This window comes from Leopardus geoffroyi, chromosome D1, assembly GCF_018350155.1.
Source record: "Leopardus geoffroyi isolate Oge1 chromosome D1, O.geoffroyi_Oge1_pat1.0, whole genome shotgun sequence".
NCBI lineage: Eukaryota > Metazoa > Chordata > Mammalia > Carnivora > Felidae > Leopardus > Leopardus geoffroyi.
Window position 1 is genome coordinate 78,366,993 of NC_059329.1, and position 24,263 is coordinate 78,391,255.

The following is a 24,263-nucleotide window of genomic DNA, read 5'->3' on the forward strand; positions in this document are numbered from 1 at the left end:
TATCTTTATTAGACAGAATGCATTTCTAGGAATTGTCTATTAAAAGTAACTTGATATTAGAGTCAGTAATGTTCAAGACTCATGGTCAGTTATAGTAAGTCCTGGCTTCCCTTTACTCTCCATATATACTCTCCATCTCTTCTTCATATATTCTCTAGTTTTGGCTATCATACAATTTTCTGCGCTAAGTTGCTATTTTGAGAACACATGAAAATACATAGTACAGAATTGGAGATTCACATAGAACACAGACCTATTTGTTAAGCGAGAAATATATAACCTTATTTAAGTTATGCTCATCTTTACTTGAAGAAGTAATTCTTTTAGATATCGGATTCCATCTTATCTTCGATCTTTAATTAGTCTACCAAGACTGCCTTGGGTACTTAACAACATAGAAATAAATATGAATTGCTTTGGTAATTCTTTTTATACAATTGCAAGAACATTAAAGGTTGAATCAATATTTCATAGAAGATGTTGTCCAGTTAGCAGGAACTGAAAAATCAGTGTGGGAAATGATCCTCACTTTGCAGTGCCAGACACAATGACTTTACTTTGCTACAAAAGAGAAAAAAAATGTAAATGCAATGTTGTTTCTTAGGAAGCATTTTCTTTCAAGTGCCTACTGTATGTCAAATACAGATGTCAGTGATCATTATACTGATACACTAACTTAATCAACTTTCTTTGTCATAACATTGAGTGACAGTGCTGTATTAAATAATAAGTCCTTTGGAAAGCTCCCCATTCCTATCTTCATGTGTTAGAACTGACAGCGTACAGATTAAACTTTATTGAACATATACCATATTTAAAAAGCGCTCTGCTGGGCGCATGGATTGATTTCTTCAACAGTATGATAGGTTTATATTTATATAGCACATTTATAATAAGTTTCCAAATTTTATAATGAGAAATCTTTCATTTCATGTGGTGTTCATTTCATCTGAACTCCGTAAACCTTGGGAGGGAAGTAAAGTATGAATCCATGGATTTTATAATGGAATTTAAAAAGAGGAAGCTCGGAGAACTTAGGAGAACTAATGAAGGTCATCCCATTCAACATTTCTTAAGTCAATAAATATTTCTGGAGTTTTGTATTAGGTAGTATTCTTTCAGTGGCGAGAACAGAAGCATTGAGGAAGTGACAAACTGAAAGGGATTCTTTTCGGTTTGCATGACTAGGAAATACAGGAGGAAATTTCGTTCGGTCAAATAATAATTACTCATTTCTGTGAGCTATGCTTCACTCTTCAGGTTGGCCTTTGTCTTGCTGAAAATAGATTTTTCTGTAGCTAATGGGGACCTCTAGCACCTCCTCTATCCTGCTAAACTATCATCCTTTACAGTTTGACCCACAACCTGGGAGAAAGTCCTCACTCACAGCTTTTGGGGAGGACTCTGATTGGCACATATTACCAGTTAAGCGGACATATAAAATGCATAATTAAAAAACTCAAGTGGAATCACATTAAATATGACTAGTGTTGCAAATTAACGGAGCATCTCTCTTTTTTTTTTTAACTCAGAAATTTTAGCATTCTTATTTTAAGTTGAATCTAATCAACACTTTAGAAAAAGTGACAAATTATTTTTTCCTTCTTTGGACTTTTTTGTCCAGATACCAATATGGAAGATGTAAATTCATCATTGTTTTTAAAGATATCCAGGCAGAAAGAAGCCCAGGATGACAAATACAAAGTGTGGAATTCAACCTGTAAAAAAGTTAATAAAGGGTATAAAATGATGTTGACCGAAAGCTAGAAAGTTCTGACAAGGAAACATATCCATTGAGATTAGAAAATCCTTTAATAGGCTTTAGGGGCGCCTGGGTGGCTCAGTTGGTTGAGCGTCCGATTTCAGCTCAGGTCACGATCTCACAGTTCGTGAGTTTGAGCCCCGTGTCGGGCTCTGTGCTGACAGCTTGGAGCCTGCTTTGGATTCTGTGTCTCCCTCTCTCTCTGCCCCTCCCTCGCTTGCACTCTGTCTCTATCTCTCTCAAAAATAAATAAACATTAAGAAAATCCTTTAATAGGCTTTAAATAATCATATTTATAGAGAGTCTACATTTACCTAAATCTTATTAAGTAGCAATGAAAACAGGGTAGAAGAAAAAGAGGCTTCTTCTAAAAATACCTTGGTTCAAAATTCTCTGTGTTCCATTTTGATATAAGGTATTTTATGCAGCTAAACTACATTTCAGTTTTCCAGTGGGGCTAATAGGGATAATACTATTTCTTAGAGTTGTAAAATTTAAGGAATAATGTATTCAAGTATGCTCCAGTATTATTTTATTTTCCTCTTTAACTAATGGGTGGGTAATTTCTCATGTGTCTAAAGGTTTCATGTGGATAGCAAAAGAGCTGAGAATGGGTTGCCAAAGGAATATATAGCTTCTTTCTCCATAAGAATAAGTAAAATACATAATAACTCTTTGGATTATTAGAATATTATGTGTGGGTACTTTAGGATAATTCTTAGAATCAGGAGGTCTAGCTATTTTGCAAATATCATGTTTTTTTCTAGGGCGAGTAGAAGTCTTGCCCTTGCAGATAATCATCTAATGTCTCAGCAGCTCTTCAGGGTGTTTGTTTTTAGACAAAAAAATCCAGCAGGTGGCGCCTCCATCATAATATTTACACAGTAACGATTTGAAGTGAGAAAGAAAACAAAATTATCACATAGCCAGAAGATGGTGCTAGATGACCAATCTTTAAAAAACAACGTCTGCATTTCAAATAGGCAACTTCAATTTTACCGAACCTGAGAATTTATAATAAGGGTATTGTTGACACCATTGTTTGGGATGCTTCAGTAACTTCAGGAGCTTTAATTTTAAACTTCCAGTGTATTGCTTGTACAATAAAAGAACCTGACCAGCACATGAAAGAAAGAAATGCTTTCTGACTCTACTTTTTATCACTCACAGCCTTTACAAAGAAAGATTATATTTAAAATGTTTTATTTTGCTGTCCCTCTATCCTCATCTGTTTCATGATTATACTTCTAAAAAATATATAAGCACTACTCACCTCAAATTCCTTGCTCCTTTCCTTTTATTCTTTCTCTAAGATTCTCTCAAGAAGATGAGATAGTAAATTAACATACCTAGAAACCCACAGATACAGTTTCTGATGTATCCAAATAAGAAAAAAGAAATGTGTAGGGGCGCTTTGGTGGCTCAGTCGGTTGGGCGTCTGACTTCAGCTCAGGTCATGATCTCCTGGTTCCTGAGTTCGAGCCCTTTGTTGGACTCTGTGCTGATAGCTCAGAGCCTGGAGCCTGCTTCAGCTTCTGTGTCTCCCTCTCTCCCTCTCTCTTCGCCCCTCCCCCACTCTCCCCGCGCTCTCTCTCAAAACTAAACATCAAAAAACTTTTGAAAAAAAGAAAAAAGAAATGTGTTGAAACGCTTCTTTGCTGTACTTTGTGGACTTAAAAATATTTATTTATTTATTTATTTATTTATTTATTTATTTATTGTGCTTTGTGGACTTTCAAAAACTACTGTTTAGTTTTAGTATCTTTGTACATTCAGTATTCAAGCCTTTCATCTTGCAAAATAATAGGAAATTAAAATTAAACTGCTTTGTAACCTTGTTTTATAAAACCAAGCAAAATTGTATTAGCAAAAATTATTTTCTAAAAATTGTTGCTGGTTGATTTGGCATTCCAAACACTTCCCAGTTAAATATCTCCTAAAGCATCTATTTCTTTCTCACCAGCCACCCCATCTCCTTCATCATCTAGCCTTCGCTACTGGACCATCACGGTAGCCTGCCAATAGTTGACTTTCCTTCCTTCTTGCTTTCCCTCCATGTGTTTTCTCTCACAGGATCAGAGCCATATTTTATAAGTGCAAATTTGGTTATTTCATTCCTGTTCTTAAAACCCTTCAATAACCTCCCATGGCTTCTAAATACCCAAACAAACCTTAACCACACCCAAAAGGCACTTCTCTAGGCGTACTCATACCATTCTTTCTAATCATTTTCTACACACTCGCTACACCACCTTCCTCAGACTCTCTGCTCCCTCCTCCTAGAAGTCTGGTACAAGTCTTCTTTCAGTCAGGAAAGCTGTTCTCCCATGTCTCCACCTTTGTGTCTCATACATGTTCTTCGGATCGAACTCAAACATCACCTTTTCCAGGAAGCCCGATCTATCACCGAGGTTTAGATCAAGGCTCTATATACTATGTGCTCACACAGCACTGAGTGCCTCTCCTTAATGGCACTCCCCTCTGTAACTGGACATGATTTATGGCGGACATATCAATCAATGTCTTTTTTTGCCCTAACTCACATAAGCCTCATGAAGACAGAGGAGTGTTTGCTTTTCTCACTATTGTATTTCCAGAGTAAGAGTGTCACGCTTGACATGTGGGAAGCTCTCTATCAATTTTAGTAGATTGATAGAGTGAATGATCAACGATAAAAATCAGAGGCTTCTGAAAGGTCCACAGTATTTTCCATTGGTGAGATTTTACCCTTAAGAGAATGCCAGGATGCAGGTGATAGCTGTCATCAGATATCTACAAGGCTGTCATGTGGAGGAGGGGCTCCAAAGAGCTGATCTAAAACTAACAGCTTACAGGAGAAATTAAATCCAAGATTTTAAAAACACAGTATCTGAAAATAGAGTAAATTTCTGTAGTAGGTAAGGAACTGCCTGCATCCGAAGTTCGTAGTTTCTTGGTGGGGAGAAGAAAAGGGAATTACGAGACCAACAGGGCAGTTAGGTGGCTTTTGAAGTCCCTTTGAGCTTTGGGATTCTATGGAAGTATGATTTGTTATAAAAAAAAAAAAAAGATCTGTCTTTCTTTCCCATGCTGGTTGCATTCTGAGGCCAATGATGAATGAGGTGGGGATTAGAGTTCTTCTTAGAGTTTTGGGGATTAAGTTTCATTATGTTTAGGACTTTAAAGAATGGTGATTGCCTAGCATGATCTGTACCATTAATTTCAGCTTAAACTCTTATTTCCAACCCCTTCTTGGGATACACTTGAAACAGGATATACCTAGAACTTGTTTCCAATGTACTACTTTCTCTGATAACTGAAATCATCTATTTCAAATTACATTTTTGATCTTTTTACTGAATCACTGATAATATTTGCTTTCAGGGGGTGGGACACATTCTGTACTTCAAGTACATTAATCTTCTTAATTTCATCTGTGAACGTAAGTAGTTAATGAGCTCTTTGTACCATGAATCTATTTTTAGTCTGCTGGAGGAAAAAGGTTCAAGATCTTTACACTTAATATACTAAATCATCACTTTGCTGCCTACCCAGATTTTAGATCAAACTACAAACAAAAATATTAATTCATCCTCAAGCCTCATAATACATAAATTAAGTAGTTCTTAACATTTTTTTTTTTTGGTAGATGGCACATGAAACCTGCATTTACATAGTTTTTTCAGTCAAGTGAACTCCAGCTGTACTAAGACACACATTACCTCACTGTTTAATCAAAATGAGGAAGCAATCTCAAAGTCGATTAATAGGATAAAGGTTAAATAAACTACATAAAGTGGGCCACATGAGGCCTTTTAAAAGAATGAGGTAGTGTAATAAGTACTGATATGGAAATATGTCCATGATATATTGTGAGGAGAAAATATCAAGTAGCAGAGAGTATGTACAGTGTGGGCATATTAAAAAAAAAAAAAAAAGTAATGTATGTAAATGCATCAAAAGAGGTCGCAAAGGTTTTGTCCCAATTGGCAACAGCGGTTATCCCTGGGCAGAGGGATTGCATACTGGGATGGCCAAAAAGATAAGAGGTCAGAAACTCCCTTTTTATATGTTTTTTTTTAAATACCTTTTATTTATTTTGAGAGAGAGAGAGAGAGAGAGAGAGAGAGAGAGAGAATAAGCAGGGGAGTGGCAGAGAGAGAGGGTGATAGAGAGAATCACAAGTAGGCTCCAGGCTATCAGCATGGAACCTGATGTAGGGCTCAATCCCATAAACCATGAGATTATGACCTGAGCTGAAATCAAGAGTCAGAAGCTTAATCAACTGAGCCATTCAGACATTCCTTTGTTTTTACATGTTTGATATACTTTGTAAGGTGGATCGTATTTTTCCTACATGCGTTTACCTTAAAAAAAAAAAAAACTGAGAAGGATGCAAAATAATACAATCTAATGTTAGCTTTCTTCTATAAGAACAAAGAGGAGGAAATGAATCATAGCCAAAGAGACATAGAAGATTTTCATTTCCAGTGTGCACTGTTCAAATTCAGAGTTGTGTTGGGAGAAGAATAATAATGAAATCATACATAGAGATCAGACTATACAAACATACACTTCTGAATCATCCTTGCTCTTGTGTCTGCCAGCTCAAGAAGAAGTTCTAGACTTCTGAAAAGTCTCTTTCCACCTAAACTTTTTGAAAATCTTTTTTTTAAGTTTATTTATTTGTTAAATAAATAAACTAAAGTTTATTTAAATAATATTTAAAGTTATTTAAATAAATATTAAACTAAAGTTTAGTTTTTTTTTTAAAGTTTATTTATTTATTCGATGAGAGAGAGAGAGAGAATGAGCGGGTGAGGGGCAGAGAGAGAGGGAGAGAATCCCAAGAAGGCTCTGTGCTGTAAGCGCAGAGCCCAATGTGGGGCTTGATCCCACGAACTGGGACATCATGACCTGAGCCAAAATCAGGAGTCAGACACTGAACTGACCGAGCCATCCAGGAGCCCCATCCACCTAACATTTTTATGGGCTCGGGGATTTCCTAGCACACCATCTCACCATGTTTTTGTCCTGTCAGATAGCCCACTGCAGTTTCTCTACACAGATTGCTGTTGCTTTGCCGGGCGTGGGAGGCTGTGGCAGGAATGTGAGAACTCTTCGCCGCTGCACTATGTGTCCTGGTTTCTCTCAGGCTTGAGCAGACAAAAGGGAGACACAGACAGTACAAATGCATACACAGAAGAACGAACAAAGGGCATTTCTAAGAGTGGTAAAAAGGCCAACTTAAGTGAGAAATTTGTGTTGGAAAGGAATGGAATGAGATGTAAAAGAAATAGTTTTGTTATACAAGGTAGCTATGCTTACAGTCACAATAAAGTGAAATATAGGTGACTCGGTAGGGTTGTGTGCAGCAAACAGAAATTAAGTATATTCAGCGGAAAGGAATTTAATACAGGATATTAAGTACTTTCACAGTTGTTGGAAGGGCTGAAAGAACAGTTTCTGGGCCAGACTTTCTGGGCTGGTTTCTGGAATAATTCAGAGCTGATCCACAAGGGAAGCTCCTATCTCTGAAGCAGCCACACTGCTACATGCTGTCACAACTGCCTCCCACCCTGAAGAAAGAGCAGCTGAAGCTGTGATCCAGATGTTAGGAAGTTAGACTAGGAAGTCACTTGGTGTTTTCATGCCCACAGTAGTGGAGCAAGGACATGAGCGCAGCTGCAGGAAAGTCTCACATTTCTATATCACCAGCAACAACAGCCAAGAGAGGTAGGGAAACGGTCACCTCTGCATTCTGCCTTCCAAATCTCTCTCAAGTACTGGTGGCACATAATCTGCATCCAGAATGCTAGCTGCAAGAATATTGGGGGATCTAGATGATAGCTTTCCAGACCCTACGAATCAAAGAAGAGTAGAATGGGGGTTGACAGGCAAAGTATCCTCCATACATAGAGAACTTCCAAGTAGGAAGACTCTCACTGATAGTATCACCATCCAGATAAAATAGCTGTTAATATTCAGTTACATATCTATTATTTTTTTCCATCTGTGTTAGTCCATCTACTTATCTCTCTAACCAAATATCTATTTCATCTATTCAATTGGAAGTAGTTATTATTTTTCTAGCTTGTTGAGCAGACCTTCCTACCCTTCTTCGGTACCTCAATCCATTCACCTTTTTCTGGCCAACAAACCTTATCACCTCCAACCCTAGTACCCTGAAGTCTAACTTACAGGTTATAGGAACCAAAAAGTTCCTTTTTTCCCTAATCATTATTCACCTCAGTTTTTGTCAGTGGTATCTGATATGTGACAACTCCTGATATGTGATGTGTGTTTGTGTATCATAGAATAGGACATACTTTGCAACCTGTGTTTTTCATGTATAAATATGGAGCGAGAGAGAGAGAGAGAGAGAGAGAGAGAGAAGAAAGAGAGAGAAAGGAGTGGGGAGAGAGAGAAGGGTATACTACGAAGAATTGGCTCATGTGATTATGGAAGCTGAGAATTTCCTAGATCTGTGATCTGTAAGCTATAGACTCAGAAGAGTTGGTGGTATAATTCAGTCCTAGTCTGAAGGCCTAAGAACTAGGGGCCAATGGTTCAAATCCCAGTCTGAGGGCCAGCAAAGATGAAATGAGATATCCCAAACTCAAGCAGGCAGCAGGAAACAAAAAGGGGTCAACTCCTTCTTCCTTCACTTTTTGTTCTATCCAGTCCCTCAATAGATTGGATGATGCCCATCCTCCCTGAAGAGCCTGATCTACTTGACTGAGTCCACTTATTCAAGTGCTGCCTTCATCTGAAAACACCCTCATAGACACATCTGGAAATATTGTTGAGATATTCCTATTAGTTATTGGACTGACGAAAATCTAGAACTTCAAGGTAATGATATGAATTGCTTGATGAATATTGCCACTATTAAGATCACATGTTGTTTTCATTTTCTTATGTACTTTCCCCCACTATTTAAAGAAGCATTTCTCAACAGTCAGTCCTCATGTTATAGGGACTTTTTAACAGTCTTTTACTCCTGCCCCTTTCCGTGCTCCTCACAGGACAAGATTTTCGTCCTCTTTTTTGTGGCTTTGTCCTCTTTCTGTCTTCCTCCTGTTTGGCATTTTTGATGGCCTGAAGTATCATTGGTTTTATGGGAATTACTAGCACATATGAAACAGTATATTAGAAGATAGCAATTAAAAAAGCTTTAGCATCAGACAAACTTGGGTTTGAAGTCCAGCTCCATCTATTATTAGTTGCCTAATCCTGGGAAAATCTCTTTGAACTTTATTTCGTTATTTGTAAGGATTTTTACAGAGATAATATATAAAAGCAAGGTGTTTAGCACATAGGAAGTTAGCATTCCGAAGACAAATTGTCAATATGATTAGTATCCATTTTCTACAGTCTGATGAATAAAACAATAATGAAAGCTTTTCCTGTACATTGTTATACTATTACTATTTTCCATCTTAAGCAATTGCTGTCACAATGCTGAGCTGTTTTTTTTAATAAAGATTTATAAAACGTAGTTATTTGAGATGAAATAAGGCTGGTGATTCAGGTTGAGGATTGTTTTCTGGAGTAGATGATACCAAGAAAAGTAAAGCTTCACAGAGAAGTTTCTATTGTGTGGTGATGATTTCAGGCCGCCCTATTCTATTCACATAGACAATGGCAAAGTGTGTTATGTGGGCACGGATATTGACTGAGGACTGTCTGTGCTGCGATAAATTCTGTTTTAGTTGTCTATCCTAAAGCCTTCTATTTTAGCAGAGATCCCAGCAAGTCAGCAGCATTTTTTTTTTTTTTTTTTTTTTTTTTTTGTGGTGCAGTCAGAATAGTTTTCAGCTGAGTCCCTCTTTCTTTTTTAACATTTATCACCGTGGGTTCCTCGGGGTTGTGCAGCCCATACGAAACAAGGTTTACATCCGCCTTTGGCTCATTTCTCTCCACATGGCAGCATTCACCCCATAATGGGCTGCGCTGTGCTCCAGCATCCTGCAGAAAAAGCGCTGGTGTGATTCATCTCCTTCCTGTGGATGTCTCAGCTGCTTTGTCACCCCGGCCTTACATTGCAGCCCAAGAATGATGAGAGGAAACAAGAGCAGAGATGTTGCTTATAGTACCTGAAGATGATTTCTCAGGGGAGAGTAACCAAAGGGCTCCTCCTGTAAGCAGCAGATTGCAATTTTAGACTGCATACTGCACTTTGCAAAGGAACGAATACTAACTAACCCTTTTGAATAAAACTTGAATTCTGTTTCCAAACTTCTGACTTTTTTTTCTGGTTACTTTTTGAGAAAAGGGTGGAAAGAACAAGGATAGCGCATACACCACCATGTTTTTCTCTACTCCTGCTCAGGGCTAGGGTGGTTGCACATCCAAATGTGTCTCTTCCTTTCTTGCTAAAGGGATTCCAAATGGGTCTGTAGGGTGCCCAGTATCGTGATATTTTTTTGTCTGGGAGTTGGAGGCCAATGAGATGTAAGGCAATCCCAGTGGGGGATATCCTAGAAATAATTTGCCTTCCTGGGAAAAGCATGTAAGCGGAAACCTGTTTTGTCCATGCTTCTTTCTTCTTTTTATGTCAGTGTCGAAACATGTTTTTTTTTTAAATTAATTTTAATTAACAATGTAGTTAACTAGCATTGATATATTAGTACAATACAGTATTTCAACAATTCTGTATGTTACTTAGTGCTTATCAAGCTAAGTGTACTCTTAATCTCCTTCACCTATTTCAACCATTTCCCCTAGCCACCTGCCCCCTGGTAACCTTCTGTTTGCTATAGCTAAGAGTTTATTTTTTGGTTTGTCTCTCTTTTTTTCCGTTGTTCATTTGTTTTCTGTCTTAAATTCCACAGAAGAGTGAAATCATGTGGTGTTTATCTTTCTTTGACTGCTTATTTCACTTAGAATTATATACTGTAAGTCAATCCATGCAATTGCAAAAATGGCAAGATTTTATTCCTTTTTATGGTTGAATAATATTCCAGTGTGTGTGTGTGTGTGTGTGTGTGTGTGTGTGTGTGTACCCATGTACCACATATATCACCTCTTCTTTATCCATTCATCTATCGATGGGTACTTTGGCTGTTTCCATAATTTGGCTATAGCAAATAAAGCTCCAATAAACATAGGGGTACACATATCCCTTCGAATTTGTGTTTTTGTATTCTTTGGGTAAATACCCAGTAGTGCAATTACTGGATCTTAGGGTAGTTTTATTTTTAACTTTTTGAGGAAACTCCACACTGTTTTCCAAGTGACTTTACCAGTTTACATTCCCAAACAGTGAACGAGGGTTCTTTTTTCTCCACGTCCTCACCAACACTTCATTTCATAGGTTTTTGATTTTAGCTATTCTGACAGGTGTGAGGTGGTATATCATAGTGGTTTTGATTTGCAGTTCTCTGACGATGAGTGATGTTGAGTGATGTTTCATGTGTCTTTTGGCCATCTGTATGTCTTCTTTGGAGAAATGTTTGTTCATTTCCCTATTTTTTAAATGGGATTATTTGAGGTTTGGGGTATTGTGTTTTATAAGTTCTTTATATATTTTGGATACTAACCCTTTATCTGATATGTCATTTGCAAATATCTTCTCCCATTTCTTAGGTTTTGTTTTAGTTGTGTTGGTTTTTTCCTTTGCTGTGCAGAAGCTTTTTATTTTGATGTAGTCCCAATATTTTTTTTTTTTTTTTTCCTTTTGTTTCCCTTGCCTCAGGAAACATTATCTAGAAAGATGTTGTTATGGCCAATGTCAGAGAAATGCCTGCCTGTGTTCTCTTAGGGGATTTTTATGGTTTCGGGTCTCACATTTAGGTCCTCAATCCATTTTCGGTTTATTTTTGTGTATAGTGTAAAAAAGTGGTATTTCACTCTTTTGCGTGTAGTTGTCCAGTTTTCCCAACCCATTTGTTGAAGAGACTGTCTTTTTCTCATCGCATTTTCTTTTCTCCTTTGTTGAAGATTAGTTGGCCATATATTGTGGGTTTATTTCTGGGCTTTCTACTCTGGGCTTTCATTGGTTCCACTGATATATGTGTCTCTTTTTGTGTCAGTACTATATGGTTTTGATTACTACAGATTTGTAATATAACTTGAAGTCTGGAATTGTGATACCTCCAGTTTTGTTTTTGTTTTTCAAGATTATGTTCGTTATTCTGGGTCTTTATTGGTTCCATACAAATTTTAGGATTGTTTATTCCCGTTCTGTGAAAATGTTGTTGGTATTTTGATAGGGATTGCATTAAATATGTAGATTGCTTTGGATAGTATAGACATTTTACCAATATTTGTTCTTCTAATCCATTAGCATGGTAAATCTTTCCATTTCTTTGTGTTGTCTTCAATTTCTTTCATCAGTGGTTTATAGTTTTCAAAGTACAAGTTCACCTCCTTGATTAAGTTTATTTCTATGTGTTTTATTCTTTTTGGTGCAATGGGATTTTTGTAAATGGGATTGTTTTCTTTTTTTAATTAAAAAAATCTTTATTTATTATTTTTGAGAGAAAGAGAGGCAGAGTGCAAAAAGGGAGGGGCAGAAAGAGGGAGACACAGAATCTGAAGCGGGCTCCAGGCTCTGAGCTGTCAGCACAGAGCCCAACATGGGGCTCAAACTCACGGAATGTGAGCTCATGACCTGAGCTAAACTTGGATGCGTAACCAACTGAGCCACCCAGGTGCCCCTAAATGGGATTGTTTTCTTAATTTCACTTTTTGTTGCTTCATTTTTAGTGTATAGAAATACGACAGATTTCTGTACATTGATTCTGTATCCTGTGACCTTACTGAATTCATTTATCAGTTCTAGTAGTTTTTTGGTGGAGTCTTGAGGGTTTTCTACATATAGTATTATGTCATCTACAAATAGTAAAAGTTTTACTTGTTTACCAATTTGGATGACTTTTGTTCCTTTGTCTTGTCTGATTGCCATGGCTAAGATTTCCAGTGCTATGTTGAATAAAAGTGGTGAGAGTGGACATCCATGCCTTGTTCCTGACTTTGCAGGAAAAGCTGTCATTTTTCTCATGGTGTCTGATGTTAGTTGTGAGTTTTTCATGAAGGCATTACACACAGCTGTTTCTTCTAAACATACTTTATTGAGGATTTTTATCATGAATAGATTTATACTCTGTCAAATGCTTTTTCTGTATCTTTTGAAATGATGATATGGCTTTTATCCTTTCTCTTATTGATGTGATGTCTCATGTTGATTGCTTTGCAAATATTGAATTACTCTTGCTTCTCAAGAATAAATCCCACTTGATCACTGTGAATGATTTTTTTTTAATGTATTGTTGGATTTGGTTTGCTAATACTTTGTTGGGAATTTTTGCGTCTATGTTTATCAGAGATGTTGTCCTGTAGTTCTCTTTTTTTATTTTTTATATTTTTAAGTTTATATATTTATTTTGAGTGAGAGAGAGAGCATGCGTGAGCAGGGAAAGGGCAGAGAGAGGGAGAGGGAGAATCCCAAGCAGGGTCCCTGCTGTCAGTGCAGAGCCTGATTCAGGGCTCATTCTCACAAACTGTGAGATCAGGACCTGAACTGAGATCAAGAGTTGGGAGCTTAACGTACTGGGCCACCCAGGTGCCCCTGTAGTTCTCTTTGTATGTGGTGTCTTTATCTGGTCTTGGTATCAAGTTAGTGCTGGTCTCATAAAATAACTTTGGAAGTTTTGTTTCCTCTTCTATTTTTCAAAAAAGTTTGAGAAGAATAGTTATTAACTCTTCTTTAAATATTTGGTAGAATTCGCCTATGAAGCCATCTTGTGCTAGACTTTTGTTTGTTGTGAGTTTGTTGATTTCTGATTCAATTTCATTGCTGATATTCAGTCTGTCCAAATTTTCTATTTCTTCCTGCTTCAGTTTTGGTAGGATATATATTTCTAGGTATTTTCCATTTCTTCTAGGTTGTTCAAATTTTTGGCAAATAATCTTTCATAATATTCTTTACCAATTGTTTGCATTTCTGTGGTGTTGGTTGTTATTTCTCCTGTTTCATTTCTAACTTTGTTTATTTGAGCCCTCTATCTCTTTTATGAGTCTGGCTACAGGTTTATCAATATTGTTGATCTTTTTAAAGAACCAGTTCCTGGTTTCATTGATGTGTTGTACTGGTTTGTTGTTGTTGTTGTTGTTGTTGTTGTAGCTATGTTTTTAGTTCCTATATCATTTATTTCTACTATTTTGGGGTTTTGTTTGTCCTCTTTTCCTAGCTGCTTTAGGTAAGGTTAGGTTGTTTACTTGAGATTTTTCTTGCTTCTTGAGGTAGGACTGTGTTACTATAAACTTCTCTCTTAGAATTATTGTTGCCATATCCTGAAGTTCTTGGACTGTTGTGTTTTCATTTGCATTTGTTTCCATGTATTTTTTAACTTGTTCTTTGATTTTTTGAATGACCAATTCATTGTTTAGTAGCATGTTATTTAATCTCCATGTATTTGTGCCTTTTCCATATTTTTTCTTGTGGTTGGTTTCTAGTTTCACAGCACTGTTGTCAGAAAAAAAAATTATGGTATGTTTTCAGTCTTTTTGAATTTGTTGAGACTTGTTTTGTGGTGTAATATGTGGTATATTCTGGAGACTGTTTCACGTACACTTGAAAAGAAAGTGTATTCTTCTGCATTAGGATGGAATGTTCTGAACATATCTGTGAAATCCATCTGGTCCAGTGTGTCATTCAAAGCCACTGTTTCCTTGTTGATTTTCTATTTGAATGATCTGTCCATTGATGTAAGTGGGGTGTTAAAGTCCCCTACAGTTATTGTATTACTATTGGTTAGTTCCTTTATGTTTTTTATTCTGTTTTATGTATTTGGGTGGTCTCACATTGGGTGCATAAATATTCATAGTTTTTGTATCTTCTTGTTGGATTGTCCCCTTTATTATTATATAGTGTCCTTTATCTCTTATCCCAGTCTTTGTATTAAAGTCTGTTTTGTGTGATATAAGTATTGCTACTCTGGCTTTCTTTTGATATCTGTCTGCAAAATAAATGTTTTTCCATCTCATCACTTTCAATCTACATGTGTCTTTAGGTGTGAGTCTCTTATAGGCAGCATTTAGATGGTTCTTGTTTTTTTTAATCCATTCCATCACCCTTTGTCTTTTAATTGGAGCATTTAGTCCATTGACATTCAAAGTAACCATTGACAGGTATGTATTTATTGCCATTTTGTTACCCGTTTTGTGTTATGTTTGTAGTTCTGTTACTTTCTTCCCTTGCTCTCTTCTCCCATGATACATTGGCTTCCTTTAGTGATATAGTTGCGGTTTTTTTCTCTTTATTTTTTTGCATATCTATTACTGGATTTTGATTTGTGGTTAACATTAAGTTTGTATGTAACATCTTCTCTATATAGTAGTCTACCTTGAGTTGATGGTTGCTTACTCCTCTCCTTACCACATTTTAGGTATATGGTGTCATACTTTACATCATTTTATTTTGTGAGTCCCTTGACTCATTTTTAAAGATATACTTATTTTTACTGCTTTTAGTTTCTTTTCTTATTCTTACTTATGGTCTTTGCTCTCCACTGAGAGAGTCCTCTAATATTTCTTGTAGGGCTGGTTTAATGGTCATGAATTCCTTTAGCTTTGTTTGTCTGGGAAACTCTTTATCCCTCCTTCTATTCTGAGTGATAGCCTTGATGGATACAGTATTCTTGGTTGCACTTTTTTTTCCCCTTTCAGCACTTTGAATATATCATGCCACTCCCTTCCGGCCTTGAAGTTTTCTGTTAAAAAGTCTGCTTATAGCCTTATGAGGTTTCCCTTTTATGTAACTGTCTTCTTTTCTATTTCTTCTTTTACAGTTCCCTCATTATCACTACTTTTTGCCATTTTAATTACTATGTATCTTGGTGTGGACCTCCTGATTTTGTTTGGGGAGGTTTGTGTCTCCTGACACAATCTGAATATCTGCTTCCTTCCCTAGATTTGGGAAGTTTTCAGCTTTTATTTATTTAAATAAATTTTCTGCTCCCTTTTCTCTCTCTTCTTCTATGATCCCTATTATGCAAATATTATTATGCTTGATGGATTTGGTGAGTTCCCTAAGTCTATTCTCATTTTGAAGAATTTTTTTCTCTCACCTGCTCAGCTTGATTACTTTCCATTACTCTGTTCTCAGGTTGCTGATTTGTTCTTCTGCTTCCTCTGGTCTGCTCTTTATTCCATCTAGAATATTTTTAATTTCATTTATTGTGTTCTTCATCTCTGATTGATTCTTTTTCTGTTTCTTTTTTAAGGACTTTACTGATGTTCTCCACTCTTTTCTCAAGTTCAAGGAATGTCTTTATGATCATTACTTTTAATTTTCTATCAGCCATATTACTAATCTCTGTTTGATTTAAGTCTCTTGCTATGGTTTTGTCCTGTTCTTTCTTACCAAAACTTAGCACTTCATGGGTGTCTCCTATGAGTGTTGTGTGCACAAAGGCTGAGCCGTCTTTGCCGTCATCTGCAGTGCCTGTTGTGATAACTGTTTCGTCCCTGAATTGTTAGTGGACCAATCTGGGGCTGCCTTGGTCTTGAGTTGAGTCAGATGAGTCATTTACCAGACATGCAGTAGCACCAAACTGCAGGACACTTCCCTTGTGTTGTCCCCTTTATTGGTGGGCAGGGCCTATAATCAGAAAAGCTGTCTTCCCCACCCCACTGCTGAGGCCACAACCTAACTGGTGTATAATGGTTATCTTTTTTTCTCCCCATGACAGGAGTCACTTTAGACTGGTGGTGCTGGCCCCTGTTGGCACTACTTGCATACTGCCAGGCTTGTGATCCTGGTTTGAATGGACACTGGCCAAAGGTATATTGGAGGGGGCAGATCCAAATGTGCTGGGGGGATGGGTCACATAGTGCCTGCAAAGTTTGTGCACTAGTGAGAGGGGATGTGCCACCATTGCTGAGACCAGGGCCAGCTGACTAGATCCATAAAATGTGCATGGGCAAGGCATGCGATTTTAACAAGGTGCATGCCTGTCCTCCATGGGAGGGGATCTGCCGCAGCAGCAACAACTGCCACAGCAGCCAGAATGAAGCTTCAAAAAAGTGTGTGGGTCAGAAGTTATGTTGTTCACAATGGTTATGCAGGTCTTCAGAGGGAGGGGGCTCATAGAGCTGGGACTGAGGCAAGTATGAGTGGAAAGGGCAAATTCACTGAGGCAGGGGCGGTGGGTGCAGTACTCGTAGCAAGTTAGGTAGTGAGTGTCAGCACCAGGCTGGGTTTTGCAGGTGGCAATGTGTTTATGTTGGGGGATGGGGGAGGTAAATGGTGCCAGCCAGCTCCTTTTTTCCTGGAAGAGTCTCCCAGGGATCTCTGTCCCTCTAGGACATTCTCTGAGATTAGTAAATAACTCTCCCTCCTATATGCCCCAAACATTTTCAAACTGCTTCTTCTATGCTGTATCTCCACAGACTCTTTGTTGTGTTGTCTCTTTAAGGGTGGGGACTTAGCTTCCTATGCCCTTCCTGCTCTTCCAGAACTGAGTCCACTGATTTTTAACATTCTAAGCTTTAAGAATGTTGAAAGAACTCACAGAATTCAAAATTCAGCCCCTCTAGTTTTCAAAGCCAAATGCTATGGAGATTAATCTTCCTTGTGTGGGCTCTCCAGTGTGATCCTCTTTTTCTCTCCCTTCTCTGTGCCTGTGGGTCCCTCCATCCAGCAGACAGTCCCATGGTCTGTTTAACTCCCCACTGTGTCTCTTCCCTTCCTATCCTCTTTGATGTGGCCTCTAAATTTAGTTGTGGAGTTTGTTCTGCTATCCTTCAGGTTGTTTTCTGGGTTATTTACACTGATGTGTGTGTTATCTAGTTGTATCTTTGGGATGGTGTGGGCTTAGGGTCCTCCTACTCCATCATCTTACCTGCCACCAATTCACCCATGCTTCCTTTTTTCTGCTTGAAAAGCTGTTGTGCCCCAAGCTGTGGCAGCAATCTCCCTGTCATGTTGGGATTCATTGCCAGCACAGGGATGGCAGAGGGAAAATTCAGAAAGAGTTTGGATCTTCGATAACAATGTTGAAAGGCTTCTCCAACACTAGCATGTCCTACCTCTAGACTTCTTATTTGGTATGATAGAAAGTGCCAGTGTTGTTTTAACTGGTTTTAATTGGAGATTTTGTTCTTTCAGTGGCAGGCTTTCTCATTGATGAGCATGGTACTTGATGTCCTTTTTGATTTTTGGAGCAGGCTGAGTCATCCTTTCCCTGAATTTGTGCCAGGATGTAGTGGAATAAAATGGAGTCAGGAGGGATGGGCATCTGAAGCATCCAGATGAGGAAAAAGTCTTCACACTAGTGCAAATCAATTTCCAAGAAGCTTAGAGATTCAAAGCCAAGGAAAATCCTAACGTCCAAGTATACCCAAAGCTGATAATAAAACATGAAACACAAAAGATCACAATTCCCTGGGTGGGACAGCAGAAGTAAGAGTATGGGTCAAGTGAGATAATTAAGTGTATTTCCATGAAAAAGATAGGATGCCCAAGGCTGATAGTTATTGGATGTTCTCTTGCCCCCTAAGGAGTGTGTGATCCTGGCTTAAAAGCACAACTTCAGAGAGATAAATGAGTCTTCTTTCTAACATCCTAGCATCTTTTACATTCCCCTTTCCCTAAGCTCTGAACCACAGAAGGCATCTTGTGGTAAGAAGCGGATTTGTAGGTTTCTGAATGAAAAGTTATGCTCTGTGATTTTCTACAGAATAGCTCCTATTCTAAAATCACCAGCCAAAGCAACATTCTGCTCAGAAAGTGGTAAAAATATGCTTAGGGAATGTTCATATACTGTGCTTCATATAGTCAAATTAAGAAGCTTTTCCCCAGAGCCTTTTATGAGTTTGGCACTGGACTAGTTACCATCTTTCAGGAATAACAGTGCCATATTGTACAGGAACCTTATAAAATTCACAACAAAATATAGCAAAGAGCACAATTTCTTTTTCTATCAAGTTAGTTTTTCTCTTTAAAGACAATCTTTATCTATCAGAATCAGTAGAATCTGTTTCTCTAATACAACATGAAATACCTATCTATGATGTTTCTCTTCCAATAAGTAGACATCAATAAGGGGTTGGCCAGCCTCTGTAGAGAACAGAGCAAGAACACCCACCTGGAAACAAATTATATGTATTTCATAATCATTTGTCAAATCTTACTGAAACATCTGAATTCAGCATTAGGTACTGTATCAGTCAGCATTATTAAGTACAAGCAACAGTAATAACTACTCCAAGCAGAAGACATATCAAAAGCTTATTGCCAGCTGTCAGAATCTCTAAATGGTACAAAACCAAGGTTAGAAACTATGTAGCCAATAACAATTCCCCAAATGACACTGAAGAACTGGTCTAGATGCCACAGCACTGACTTGGTCATAGTTACCACAGTTCACTCTTCAGACACCATCAAAACTGATCCATGGCACGATCTTTAGATATGCAGTGTGGCTTACCAGGGATGGAACCCTTCTACTGATGGCACCCTTTGCAGAATAGACTCTATGTAGTTACTGGTTTTTGTACTATTAACATAAGATTCAAAAGCTAGGATGTATATGTGATTAGAGGAGACCGGAGACTGGACTACATCCCTGAGCTTCAGTTGGAAGAAAGACCAGGAAAACAAGCATTTGGAATATTCTTCTTTTATAATAGAAAATGGGATTTGTCTCATTAGGTAGGGGTTTGCTAAACCAGTGATTTGGGGAGGCATTTAGCCATGTCTGTAGACACTTTTTATTGTTTATGCTTTGGCTTCTAAAGCCTCTGGTATTTTTTCCAGTCAATCTCTAAATTCTTATGCCAGTAAATAGCTGAGTGCTGGTCACTTTAAGAGTTCTATTAGAGGATATGCAGCTACTGTGGCCACACCTTGGATTTGAACCAAGTCTGCCTGACTTTAAAGTTTATGACTACTCACTGGAATAGTTCATAGTATTTTACATGTATATAGGCTGCTGGAAATATTTTGGCCACCATAGTTTATTCCTGGATTGCTGAATTTTCAAATCTTTAATTGCCAGTCCATATCCTGTTCTAGGTAATAAAGTGAATGATGTAATTGTTCCCTTTAAAACACTGGGAAAAAAGAAGCATGTGGGGCTGCTACAGAATGGCTTATACTCAGAAAGAAAGAATAGAGCCTGGTAATTGTGCAGGCTCTGGTGCTAGTATTCTTGGTTTCTAATCCTGGCTCTTCAGGTGATTAAGGGGGTAGATTTGATCAAATTGCCCATCTTTGTGTCTCATTTTGCTCAATCATAAAGTGTAGATAAATGTACTTCTCACAGAGTTTTGCTGTGAAAATTAAATTAATTAATGCACAGGAAGCACTCAGAATAGTGCCTAGAATGTGATAAAAACTCAAAGAGTGTTGATTATTATTACTTTCGTGAAGTACTGATTTTCATTTTTTTTTTTCATAGTGAAAATCTCACTTCAGATGGAATCTTAACGGAAAGCCAGAAATGAATGGAAACTGAATAATAGCAGAGCTGCTTTGGTAAGTAAGATGGGAGTCCTCATTTCACTCAGTCTCAGGTTTCCTTTAAGGCATCGCCGGTAGATGACAGTAGTTCAGATTTGTCAAACTTTTACCCTGTACCAGGTTCTGTGCTCAGTTGGCTTGCATTTTTTTCATGTGATAAGTACAATGACCCTGTGAAGTAGGTATTGTCTCCATATACAGATTTACTTATTTATAGGTGATGAGACTGAGGCTTTTTGAATGTTAATAACTTGCAAGGAGTCACATATCCAGTAACTGTCAAAGTCAAGACTGGAGCCAAATCTGCCTGATGGCCATGAATCAAATATTCTTAACCAACTCATTGCGCTGCCTACCCTTGTGGATCAGGTGCCTGGTTTTAACACAATTATAGATGAATTGGGCCATTCTTGCTTCTTGCAGTGATGAAATATTGGTTGGACTCCTGGGTATTACCCAGGAATCAATTAGGAGAACACTTTTTTATATGAATTTGGGAATCTCCACTGTATTAAATTATGTGAGATATGAATCCAAAGAAGCTGAATTCACTGGGATGAGTATAACTATTAGGTATGGAAGTGAAACAAATACTATGCATGATTATAAAAAGATAGCTAATTAACAAAGAAGCAATAAAACGCTCAGAATAGTTTAGAAGGGCAAAATATTATTGATGTTTATTTCTTTGGGTCAATGTTCAGAATCATAAAATTCACAAAAAGCTACTGGAAACTCCTATGTGGAGAAATTTCTACCTGTCTGACAGCCAGAACCTTTATGATATCTGGTGATGGGCAATCTCCTGCTCAGAGTAGATGTTTTCCTGGTAGTCCTCTTGATAATCATTTATCTCCTTTCTATAATGAATCCTTCAGCAGGAAGCAACTTTTTTATTCTTAGGTGCTGCCATCTTGTGTTCTATTTCCCACTGATATCTGGAAACTTGTCAGGAGAAGGCACTGTTTTTCCTTTGTTCCTCCTTCCTGCTGCTACTTAGGTGGCAGGAAAGAAATTTCCAGACTTACTGCATCATAAAGATCACAAAGTGTATGACTGTTTACTATCTCCCTGACCCAGGCCTAAAGGGACAATTGGAAGAAATTGTTGCAGGACCATGGACAGAGTCAAATAAGATGTTCATTGTGATTAGGAGAAAAGATCTTTCATTAAGATACACAAATTACTTGAAAGGAGCTAGCTAGTGGAAGCAGTACCATCATCTTACTCTTTGAAAACTGCTCAGGAGTACCCTTTGGGTAAATCCAAGTGGAAGCCAGAAGGTACTAAAAGCTATTGATGTAGCTCATGCAAGTCAGCCTCTGAAGGCAGCAATCCAGAAGAAGATGGGTAAAAAGTAGAATGAATGAAGAAATGTGTGCACGTGCACATACACACACAGAAATACACACTTAATGAAAATCCACTTCATGCCAGTTAGGGTGCAAAATTCACTCCTTGGCTACAATGACAGAATTTTTTATTATCAGTGGAGCTGGCCTTGGCAAAAAGTTTCTTGTATTTCATTGCACTTTGTTATAACTCTAAATCAGCCAGCTAGAAAAATTGAAAAGTAAGCTAATTTACTTCTCAAAATTTGCAAATACTTGTATCAGATGAAACTGCAGAACAAAAATCTCATTAGTCCCCCAAGAGACAATTTTTGTAATAGCATAATTAAAGCTGTCAGTCATAGGTACTGGAGCAAATGATCAGAAATATATTATCCCTTTAGTCCTTCAGCATGGATGCTTTTCAGACCAACCCATACCTGTTGCATAGATTGGATACATTTTTATTCTACATATTAACTTTAGTGATCTACAGTAGGTCTAGCTGTATAGTGAACCATGATATATTCTTATCATGAGTAGTCCAGCTAATTTAAGTGCACTTCCAAGGGAATTCAAGCACATGGTCCCTAAGGCTGAGAAAAAAATGTGTTTCTTTCTGGATATCATGTATATATAGCTGCGGGTTTGCATTAAAGGAGATTTTCAAGGTTCCTGCTAAAGGGGTGTAAGTTTCAGAAGTTACATCATTACAGTGAATTCAACTTTACTGTCCCTGAAGCTTTCAACATTTTTGAGTTTTCAAAATGGTCATTAATGGATGTGCATGTTAACTTGTTAAATAAATTATGAGAGGACTTTACCGCTGAATTGAGGGTGTCAGGGAATTTGTTTGTTGACGTGGCTGTAAAGGTATCCATTCCCCTGAAACCAGGCCCTCTGTAGTTAACTCTTGGAGGGATACTGAACCAAGAAGAATTCTCTGCTCTGCCTTCCATCTCAGACTCCCAGCTCTTAGGTATTATGGACATCTCACCTGGCTCCAGTCCCTAAAGGACATAACTCTGCTCATTAAAACCAGTAGCACTCTATCTGGTCAGAAACAGGAAAGGAACCATTTAACCCAGAGGAGGTGATCTATCAGGGAAGTTCAGAGAGGAAGAACCTTACAAAACCACCCCAACCTCTCAGGACCAGCATTCTTAGTCTATTTTGGCTGATATAACAAAATACCCTAGACTGGGTAGCTCAGAAACAATAGTGAGAAGTTAACTATGACAAAAATGCCTTTCTCACAGTTTTTGAGGCTGGAAGTTTGAGATCAAACACCTGTTATGTTAAGTCATTATTTATTAAAGTTTCAGTTTTCTATAGGTAAATAAATTCTTAAATTTCCATGAGACTCTGAAGATCTCTTGTTCTTTACCTTAAAAAGTCACATAAAGATGATTGTGCACCCAAAATGGTCACTTCTACTAACTAAAAAAAAATATTTCATTGATAAGTATCAATGTAATTGACAATTCTTACTGAAGTTTTGGGTTTTTTTTTTTTTTTTGGTATTAAAGGTATCTAAAACTCTCTCAACTGATAAAAGACCACACTAAAAATCTTTACAAAGGCATATTTTGGAAATTTCATTGATATGTACCCCCTTATGAATGAATAAAATGACAATAAATTTAACTGTAAAGTTTACCAAAACAAAGTTAGAAGCACCCAAGAAACACATCCTTGATAAGGAAGTGAATAGAGACATAATCCCTAGGCATATGGGGATTGAGAGACAAAAATCTAAAAAGGAAAAAAGTCTAATATTCATCATTGATTTGAAGGTTGCTATTTTGGGTATCAATGCGTTATGCATCTGGCCATTGTGGTACATAATAAAATGATGGAATACAACTGGTTGGACTCTCTGGTCATTTGAGTGCTTTGGTTTTAATTAATCAGATATGGAGTACCTAATTTAATTATGACATTTTATTGACCTGTGCCAACAACAAAGGCACCATTTCCCAAACAGTATGTTAAGAATAAAATAAATGATTAGAATATTTTGATCATTAGTGTATTTAAAATTATTTCTCCATCTTTTATTTACATTTTGTTCAATAATGAACAGATAAGGCAGCATCTGGGTGGCTCAGTCGGTTATGCATCTGACTCTTGATTTCAGCACAGGTCATGATCTCACGGTTGTGGGATTGAGCCTCGGCATGGAGCCTAATTGAGATTCTCTTTCTCCCTATCTTTTTGCCCCTCCCCGGCTCGTGTGCTTTCTCTCTCTCTCAAAATAAATAAATAAGCATTAAACAAAATAATTAACAGATAAGGAATAGCAGATCTGTGCTGCACCTGCTATGGATGTCTCAATCGTGTACAGCCGGGATATGTTGCACATTCAGCAGCTTCACGCAGCTGCCAAGATAGGAGGGAATATGGGAATAGAAATGATTCTCTTTGACTTTAAGTATAGTTTATACCTTTCATTTTGCCTCCTATTTCCAAATATGAGTATGTTGCACAGTTGGATAGGTTTTTTCTACAGAATGACTATGTTGTGGCCTACATCCTATGGCTCCTTGCCATTTTCACTGCTCCATTGTTTACCATAGTTGTAATATACAGCTGCCTTTTTGGTTTTGTCCAGTAGAAACCCAGGTATCACATTCTGGTATTTTGGGGGATTCTGGTAACAAATACCTGATGGAAATTGAAGCTTGAATGACAATATTATTTTATTCCTTTAAATGGA

General features: G+C 37.6%; 1 long non-coding RNA gene across 1 annotated transcript in view; it reads left to right on the forward strand.

The window, feature by feature from the left end:
- Positions 1–24,263, forward strand: part of LOC123601502 — a 222,646-nt gene that overhangs the window by 23,496 nt on the left and 174,887 nt on the right. The window contains exon 2 of the long non-coding RNA XR_006714138.1: positions 20,152–20,228. This is a non-coding gene — a long non-coding RNA (uncharacterized LOC123601502). The remainder of the gene's footprint in view (positions 1–20,151; positions 20,229–24,263) is intronic.